The 9,727-nt window shown below is 38.8% G+C and overlaps 1 long non-coding RNA gene across 1 annotated transcript in view; it reads right to left on the bottom strand.

The window, feature by feature from the left end:
• Positions 1-9,716, bottom strand: part of LOC149750221 (uncharacterized) — a 110,384-nt gene extending 100,668 nt beyond the window's left edge. The window contains exon 1 of the long non-coding RNA XR_016392129.1: positions 4,776-9,716. This is a non-coding gene — a long non-coding RNA (uncharacterized LOC149750221). The remainder of the gene's footprint in view (positions 1-4,775) is intronic.
• Between the last annotated feature and the right edge of the window lie 11 nt (positions 9,717-9,727).

Genomic DNA, 9,727 nt, shown 5'->3' with positions numbered 1-9,727 from the left:
TCTTGCCTCTTCCGCAGCTCCAGACTTTTTCCTGGACTCCCTCCCGGCTAGCTGTGGCGCACTAGCCCCTTCAGGCCGTGTTCTCACAGCCAACCCCAGTTCTCTCCCTGGGATCCAACCTCCGAAGCCAGAGCCTCAGCTCCCAGCCCCACCCCACCCCCACCCGTCCCAGAGGGGGAGCGGACAAGCCTCTCAGGCTGGTGAGTGCTGGTCGGCACCAATCCTCTGTGCGGAGAATCTCTCCGCTTTGTCCTCTGCACCCCAGTTGCTACGCTCTCCTCCATGGTTCCAAAGCTTCCCCCCTCCACCACCCGCAGTCTCCACCTGCAAAGCGGCTTCCTGGTGTGTGGAAACCTTTCCTCCTTCACAGCTCCCTCCCACTGATGCAGAAAATTATAAGACACTGATGAAAGAAATTAAAGATGATACAAACAGATGGAGAGATATACCATGTTCTTGGATTGGAAGAATCAACATTGTGAAAATGACTCTACTAACCAAAGCAATCTACAGATTCAATGAAATCCCAATCGAACCATCACTGGCATTTTTCACAGAACTAGAACAAAAAATTTCACAATTTGTAGGGAAACACAAAAGACCCTGAATAGCCAAAGCAATCTTGAGAAAGAAAAACCAAGCTGGAGGAATCAGGCTCCTTGACTTCAGACTATACTACAAAGCTACAGTAATCAAGACAGTATGGTACTGGCACAAAAATAGAAATATAGATCAATGGAACAGGATAGAAAGCCCAGAGGTAAACCCACGCACATATGGTCACCTTATCTTTGATAAAGGAGGCAAGAATATACAGTGGAGAAAAGACAGCCTCTTCAATAAGTGGTGCTGGGAAAACTGGACAGCTACATGTAAAAGAATGAAATTAGAACACTCCCTAACACCATACGCAAAAATAAACTCAAAATGGATTAAAAACCTAAATGTAAAGCCAGACACTATCAAACTCTTAGAGGAAAACATAGGCAGAACACTCTATGACATAAATCACAGGAAGATCCTTTTTGACCCATCTCCTAGAGAAATGGAAATAAAAACAAAAATTAAAAAATGGCACCTAATAAAACTTAAAAGCTTTTGCACAGCAAAGGAAAACTTAAACAAGGCAATAAGACAACCCTCAGAATGGGAGAAAATATTTGCAAATGAAGCAACGGACAAAGGATTAATCTCCAAAACATACAAGCAACTCATGCAGCTCAATATCAAAAACACAAACAACCCAATCCAAAAACGGGCAGAAGACCTAAACAGACATTTCTCCAAAGAAGATATACAGATTGCCAACAAACACATGAAAGGATGCTCAACATCACTAATCATTAGAGAAATGCAAATCAAAACTACAATGAGATATCAGCTCACACCAGTCAAAATGGCCATCATCAAAAAGTCTACAAACAATAAATGCTGGAGAGGGTGTGGAGAAAAGGGAACCCTCTTGCACTGTTGGTGGGAATGTAAATTGATACAGCCACTATAGAGAACAGTATGGAGGTTCCATAAAAAACTAAAAATAGAACTACCATACAACCCAGCAATCCCACTACTGGGCATATACCCTAAGAAAACCATAATTCAAAAAGAGTCATGTACCACAATGCTCATTGCAGCACTATTTACAATAGCCAGGACATGGAAGCAACCTAAGTGTCCATCGACAGATGAATGGATAAAGAAGATGTGGCACATATATACAATGGAATATTACTCAGCCATAAAAAGAAACGAAATTGGGTTATTTGTAGAGACATGGATGGACCTAGAGTCTGTCATACAGAATGAAGTAAGTCAGAAAGAGAAAAACAAATACCATCTGTTAACACATATATATGGAATCTAAAAAAAAAAAGGTCATGAAGAACCTAGGGGCAGGACGGGAATAAAGACACAGACCTACTAGAGAATGGACTTGAGGACACAGGGAGGGGGAAGGGTAAGCTGGGACAAAGTGAGAGAGTGGCATAGACATATATACACTACCCAATGTAAAATAGATAGCTAGTGGGAAGCAGCCGTATAGCACAGGGAGATCAGCTCGGTGCTTTGTGACCACATAGAGGGGTGGGATAGGGAGGGTAGGAGGGAGAGAGATGCAAGAGGGAAAAGATATCGGCATTTATGAATATGTATAACTGATTCACTTTGTTATAAAGCAGAAACTAACACACCATTGTAAAGCAATTATACTCCAATAAACTGTTAAAAAAAATCATAATTCTCCACAACTGAAATCTGAATAGGAAAAACTGGCTTCAGATCATTTTTTTTTTGAAGGGTTCAAAACTCAGTTCTATTCCTATTTCCTCCCTTTCTAAAATATCCTAGCTCATACTGGTTTGTCTTTTGTGAACCATTCTAGTAAAAGGTCCTATCAATTTCCTACTTGATCAAATACAGCATTGAAGTGTCCTCTTGTGTATGATGCCTATGCTTTGGCTTCCTCACCAGATGATGAGATGAGAACACCCGATGTGGACTGAGTCCCCATATATCCAGGCACTGTCCTAAGAGCTTTCCATTCAACCCTACAAGGTCAGTTCTTACTATTTCCACTCACAGAGGAGGAAACTGAGGCAGAGAGAGGTCAAGTAACTTCTCAAAAGTCACACTACTAGTAAGGGGCAGAGCAGGGACTCAAACACAGACTATTTGGCTCCACACTTGTCTCAATACTGCCTCTTACTAGGACCTTGAGAATACAGACTCCATCATACGTACTTTTGTATTCTTCTCAGCAATGACCCCCATGCAGTAGACATTCTACAATCTAAGTGACTGGTGTGTTATCTGGGCTGTCTTTGCAAATCTCAGAGAGCATCTTTCAGGAAGTTTTTAGCTAAAGTCTACATTGGTCTGAAGAGCTCTCCTGTTCTTTCTTTAATATTTTACTTAATTCCACCATGAAAATTTCCTTGACAAAAAAAAACTTCATGTGTAATAAAGACAAAATGTTAGTACCTAATCAGATGTTAAGATTCTTTGTGCAAATACTGCCCAAAATAGATACCAAAACAATACTAATAAAGTAAAAATCATCCTGAGAAAATTTATTTTATAACCCAGTAAAAGTCCTTTACTGCAAACGTTCCTCCCCAACCCCTAACTCCCTCTCTGCATCATACACATGAACAGAGGAACTTTCAAAGATTACTCGTCACTGAGGAGATAAAATACACCTCTGGGAATTTTGACCATTCTTAAGATCTCTATCACTAGCACTTTGTTTTGAAAAACTTCAATATTGGACATGATTCTGGATTACCTGCGGTTTAAGGGTAAAGAAAAGAAATCAGTACAGTCAACTGTCTATTAGTACAGGCTATCTTTCTAATGAGGTGTGTGCTTGCTGAACACAACTAATCTGAAAAAAAATTTAAAAGATGAGTTTTCCCATTGCTCTTTTTCTTCTATGGAATTATTCTAAAGACAGATTAATCCTAAAAGAAGAAGAAAGACTTTTAATGAAATTTCACTGCACCTGGCCATCATCCAGACTTCGGTTAGGTCCCACAATACACTCCAGACACACTACATGTCTTCTGTATGTTCACATGTGAGATCATTTCAACGAAATGGTAAAAAATCACGAAGCTATGATTTTCAAGTATAACTCAAATCTTGCTGGCATAGTTAGTTAACACTAGCAAAAAGGATAACAAAAACCATCCAGCTAATAAAAGTTATTTTAAATAATGAATTTGGAGCAGGATAATTTTAGTGACCATAAAACAAAGGGAAAAACATTATCCTATCAAGACAACAATATGCTAATCGATTCACCACTGACATCGTAAAGGGATTCTCAAGGAAACCCCAACTCGACTAAGCAACCCTCCACTGACTTCCAGTTACCACTGGCAAGAAAGAGAATATAGGCACGAGGATGTGACCACTAGGTGGCACCTCCACACCGTTTCTTTCATCTCAAAACCTTATTTCCTCCTTTATTATGGCTTTCCCAAAATATTAGCAGTGCAAAATACAAAACCAGGTGCCTTACTTCAATAAAGAACACAGACAAAAACAAATTTAGAAAGCACGTTTTTAATTAAAAATGCTTCCTGTAACTTTATACAGATAATGCTTTGGTTTACAGTCATCAGACTATCTCACCAAACTGTAAATATGAATTAGTATTCTGTATCCCTCTCTCTTTGGTAACGTATCATTCCAATATCACAATATAGAATTGGGATGAATTTCTTTTCTTTTTTGTCATAAATACCTTTTAAGGCAAACTTCTGCATAAAAATCGCTGTGTGGGAGATTACTGGTTCAATATGGTGGAGTAGAAAGATGTGCACTCACGCCCTCTTGTGAGAGGACAAGAATCACAACTGCTGAAAAATCATTGACAGGAAGACACTGGAGCTCACCAAAAACGATACCCCACATCCAAGACAAAGAAGAAGCCGCAATGGGACGGTAGGAGGGGCACAATCACAATAAAATCAAATCCCATAACTGCTGGGTGGGTGACTCACAAACTGGAGAACAATTATACCACAGAAGTCCACCCACTGGAGTGAAGGTTCTGAGCCTCACGTCAGCTTCCCAATCTGGGGGTCTGGCAACGAGAGGAGGAATTCCTACAGAATCAGACTTCGAAGGTTAGCGGGATTTGACTGCAGGACTTTGACAGGACTGGGGGAAACAGAGACTCCACTCTTGGAGGACACACACAAAGTAGTGTGAGCATCAGGACCCAGGGGAAGGAGCAGTGACCCCATAGGAGACTGAACCAGACCTACCTGCTAGTGTTGGACTGCCTCCTGCAGAGATGGGGATGGCTGTGTGTCACCGTGAGGACAAGGACACTGGCAGCAGAAGTTCTGGGAAGTACTCCTTGGCATGAGCCCTCCCAGAGTCTGCCATTAGCCCCACCAAAGAGCCCAGGTAGGCTCCACTGTTGGGCTGCCTCAGGCCAAACAACCAACAGGGAAGGAACCCAGCCCAACTCACCAGCAGACAAGCAGATTAAAGTTTTACTGAGCTCTGCCCACCACCAGTCCCTCCCATCAGGAAACTTGCACAAGCCTCTTAGATAGCATCATCCACCAAAGGGCAGACAGCAGAACAAGAACTACAATCCTGCAGCCTGTGGAACAAAAACCACATTCACAGAAAGATAGACAAGATGAAAGGGCAGAGGGCTATGTACCAGATGAAGGAACAAGATAAAACCCCCGAAAGACAACTAAATGAAATGGAGATAGGTAATCTTCCAGAAAAAGAATTCAGAATAATGATAGTGAAGATGATCCAGGACCTTGGAAAAAGAATGGAGGCAAAGATCCAGAAGATGCAAGAAATGTTTAACAAAGACCTAGAAGAATTAAAGAACAAACAACTAGAAGAATCAAAGAACAAACAAACAGATGAACAATACAATAAATGAATTGAAAAATAAACTAGAAGGAATCAATAGTAGAATAACTGAGGCAGAAGAACAGCTAAGTGACCTGGAAGACAGAATGGTGCAATTCTCTGCCACGGAACAGAATAAAGAAAAAAAAAATGAAAAGAAATGAAGACAGCCTAAGAGACCTCTGATACAACATTAAACATAACAACATTCGAATTATAGGGGTCCTAGAAGAAGAAGAGAAAAAGAAAGGGACTGAGACAATATTTGAAGAGATTATAGTTGAAAACTTTCCTACCATGTGAAAGGAAATAGCCACCCAAGTCCTGGAAGCACAGACAGTCCCAGGCAGGATAAATCCAAGGACAAACATGCCAAGACACATAGTAATCAAACTGACAAAAATTAAAGAAAAAGAAAATTTATTGAAAGCAGCAAGGGAAAAACAACAAATAACATACAAGGGAACTCCCATAAGGTTAACAGCTGAGTTCTGAGCAAAAACTCTACAAGCCAGAAGGGAGTGGCATGATATGGAGTGATGAAAGGGAAGAACCTACAACCAAGATTACTCCAGCTGGCAAGGATCTCATTCAGATTTGATGGAGAAATCAAAAGCTTTACAGCCAATCAAAAGCTAAGAGAATTCAGCACCACCAAACCAGCTCTACAACAAATGCTAAAGGAACTTCTCTAAGTGGAAAAAACAAGAGAAGTAAAGGACCTACAAAAACAAACCCAAAACAATTAAGAAAATGGTCATAGGAACATACATATCGATAATTACCTTAAATGTGAATGGATTAAATGCTCCAACCAAAAGACACAGGCTTGCTGAATGGATACAAAAACAAGACCCATATATATGCTGTCTACAAGAGACCCACTTCAGACCTAGGGACACATACAGACTGAATGTGAGGGGATGGAAAAAGATATTCCATGCAAATGGAAATCGAAAGAAAGCTGGAGTAGCAATACTCATATCAGATAAAATAGACTTTAAAATAAAGAATGTTACAAGAGACAAGGAAGGACACTACATAATGATCAAGGGATCAATCCAAGAAGATCTAACAATTGTAAATATATATGCACCCAGCATAGGAGCACCTCAATACATAAGGCAACTGCTAAGCGCGATAAAAGAGGAAATCGACAGTAACACAATAATAGTGGGGGACTTTAACACCTCACTTACAACAATGGACAGATCACTCAGAAAGGAAATTAATAAGGAAACCCAAGTTTTAAATGACACAATAGACCAGATAGGTTTAATTGGTATTTATAGGACATTCCATCCAAAAACAGCAGATAACACTTTCTTCTCAAGTGCACATGCAAAAATCTCCAGGATAGATCACATCATGGGTCACAAATCAAGCCTCAGTAAATTTAAGAAAACTGAAATCATATCTAGCATCTTTTCTGACCACAACGCTATGAGATTAGAAATCAGTTACAGGGAAAAAAACAAAAAAACACAAACACATGGAGGCTAAATAATGTGTTACTAAATAACCAAGAGATCACTGAAGAAAACAAACAGGAAATCAAAAAATACCTAGAGACAACTGACAACGAAAACACGACAATACAAAACCTATGGGATGGAGCAAAAGTACTTCTCTGAGGGAAATTTATAGCAATACAAGCCTACCTCAAGAAACAAGAAAAATCTCAAATAAACAATCTAAACTTACACCTAAAGGAACTAGAGAAAGAAGAACAAACAAAATCCAAAGTTAGTAGAAGGAAATAAATCATAAAGATCAGAGCAGAAATAAATGAAATAGAAACAAAGAAAACAATAGCAAAGATCAAGAAAAGCAAAAGCTGGTTCTTTGAGAAGATAAACAAAATTGATAAACCATTAGCCAGACTCATCAATAAAAAGAGGGAGAGGGCTCTAATCAATAAAATTAGAAATGAAAAAGGACAAGTTGCAACAGACACTGAAGAAATACAAAGCATCCTAGGAGACTACTACAAGCAGCTCTATGCCAATAAAATGGACAACCTGGAAGAAAGGGACAAATTCTTAGAAAGGTATAACCTTCCAAGACTGAACCAGAAAGAAACAGAAAATATGAACAGACCAATCACAAGTAATGAAATTGAAACTGTGACTAAAAATCTTCCAACAAACAAAAGTCCAGGACCAGATGGCTTCACAGGTGAATTCTACCTAACATTTAGAGAACAGCTACCACCCATCCTTCAAAAACTCTTCCAAAAAATTGCAGAGGAAGGAACAATCCCAAACTCATTCTATGAGGCTACCAGCACCCTGACACCAAAACCAGACAAAGATACTACAAAAAAAGAAAATTACAGGCCAATATCACTGATGAATATAGATGCAAAAATCCTCAACAAAATACTAGCAAACAGAGTCCAACAACACATTAAAAGGATCATACACCATGATCAAGTGGGATTTATCCCAGGGATGCAAGGATTCTTCAGTATATGCAAATCAATCATTGTGATACACCATATTAACAAATTGAAGAAGAAAAACCATATGATCATCTCAATACATGCAGAGAAAGCTTCTGACAAAATTCAACAACGATTTGTGATAAAAACTCTCCAGAAAGTGGGCATAGAGGGAACCTACCTCAACATAATAAAGGCCATATACTACAAACTCACAGCAAACATCATTCTCAATGGTGAAAAACTGAAAGCATTTCCTTTAAGATCAGGAACAAGACAACGATGTCCACTCTCACCACTATTATTCAACATAGTTTTGCAAGTCCTAGCCATGGCAATCAGAGAAGAAAAAGAAATAAAAGGAATACAAATTGGAAAAGAAGTAAAACTGTCACTGTTTGCAAATGACATGATACTATACATAGAGAATCCTAAAGATGCCACCAGAAAACTACTAGAGCTAATCAATAAATTTGGTAAAGTTGCAGGATACAAAATTAATGCACAGAAATCTTGCATTCCTATATACTAATGATGAAAAATCTGAAAGAGAAATTAAGGAGACACTCCCATTTACCACTGCAACGAAAAGAATAAAATACTTAAGAATAAACCTACCTAGGGAGACAAAAGACCTGTATGCAGAAAACTATAAGACACTGATGAAAGAAATTAAAGATGATACCAACTGATGGGAAATATACCATGTTCTTGGATTGGAAGAATCAATATTGTGAAAATGACCATACTACCCAAAGCAATCTACAGATTCAATTTAACCCCTATCAAATTGCCAATGGCATTTTTTTACAGAACAAGAACAAAAAAATCTTAAAATTTGTATGGAGACACAGAAGACCCCAAACAGCCAAAGCAGTCTCGAGGGAAAAAAGCAGAGCTGGAGGAATCAGACTCCCTGACTTCAGACTACACTACAAAGCTACAGTAATCAAGACAATATGGTACTGGCACAAAAACAGAAATATAGATCAATGGAACAGGATAGAAAGCCCAGAGATAAACTCATACACATATGGTCAACTAATCTATGACAAAGGAGGCAAGGATATACAATGGAGAAAAGACAGTCTCTTCAGTAACTGGTGCTGGGAAAACTGGACAGCTACGTGTAAAGGAATGAAATTAGAACACTTCCTAACATCATACACAAAAATAAACTCAAAATGGATTAGAGATCTAAATGTAAGACTGGACACTATAAAACTCTTAGAGGAAAACATAGGAAGAACACTCTTTGACATAAATCACAGCAAGATCTTTTTTGATCCACCTCTTAATGGAAATAAAAACAAAAATAAACAAATGGGACCTAATGAAACTTAAAATCTTTTGCACAGCAAAGGAAACTACAAACAAGACGAAAAGACAACCATCAGGATGGGAGAAAATATTTGCAAATGAATCAGCGGACAAAGGATTAATCTCCAAAATATATAAACAGCTCATGCAGCTCAATATTAAAAAAACAAACAACCCAATCCAAAAATGGGCAAAAGACCTAAATAGCCATTTCTCCAAAGAAGACGTACAGATGGCCAAGAAGCACATGAAAAGCTGCTCAACATCACTAATTATTAGAGAAATGAAAATCAAAACTGCAATGAGGTATCACCTCACACCAGTTAGAATGGGCATCATCAGAAAATCTACAAACAACAAATGCTGGAGAGGGTGTGGAGAAAAGGGAACCCTCTTGCACTGTTGGTGGGAATGTAAATTGATACAGCCACTATGGAGAACAGTATGGAGGTTCCTTAAAAAACTAAAAATAGAATTACCATATGACCCAGCAATCCCGCTACTGGGCATGCACCCAGAGAAAACCATACTTCAAAAAGACACATGCACCCCAATGTTCATTGCTGCGCTATT

Source organism: Delphinapterus leucas, chromosome 2 (genome assembly GCF_059928025.1).
Source record: "Delphinapterus leucas isolate spDelLeu-1000000601 "Yukka" chromosome 2, BTC_Dleu_Yukka2, whole genome shotgun sequence".
Classification (NCBI taxonomy): Eukaryota; Metazoa; Chordata; class Mammalia; order Artiodactyla; family Monodontidae; genus Delphinapterus; species Delphinapterus leucas.
This window is presented reverse-complemented; position numbering and strand designations above follow the sequence as displayed.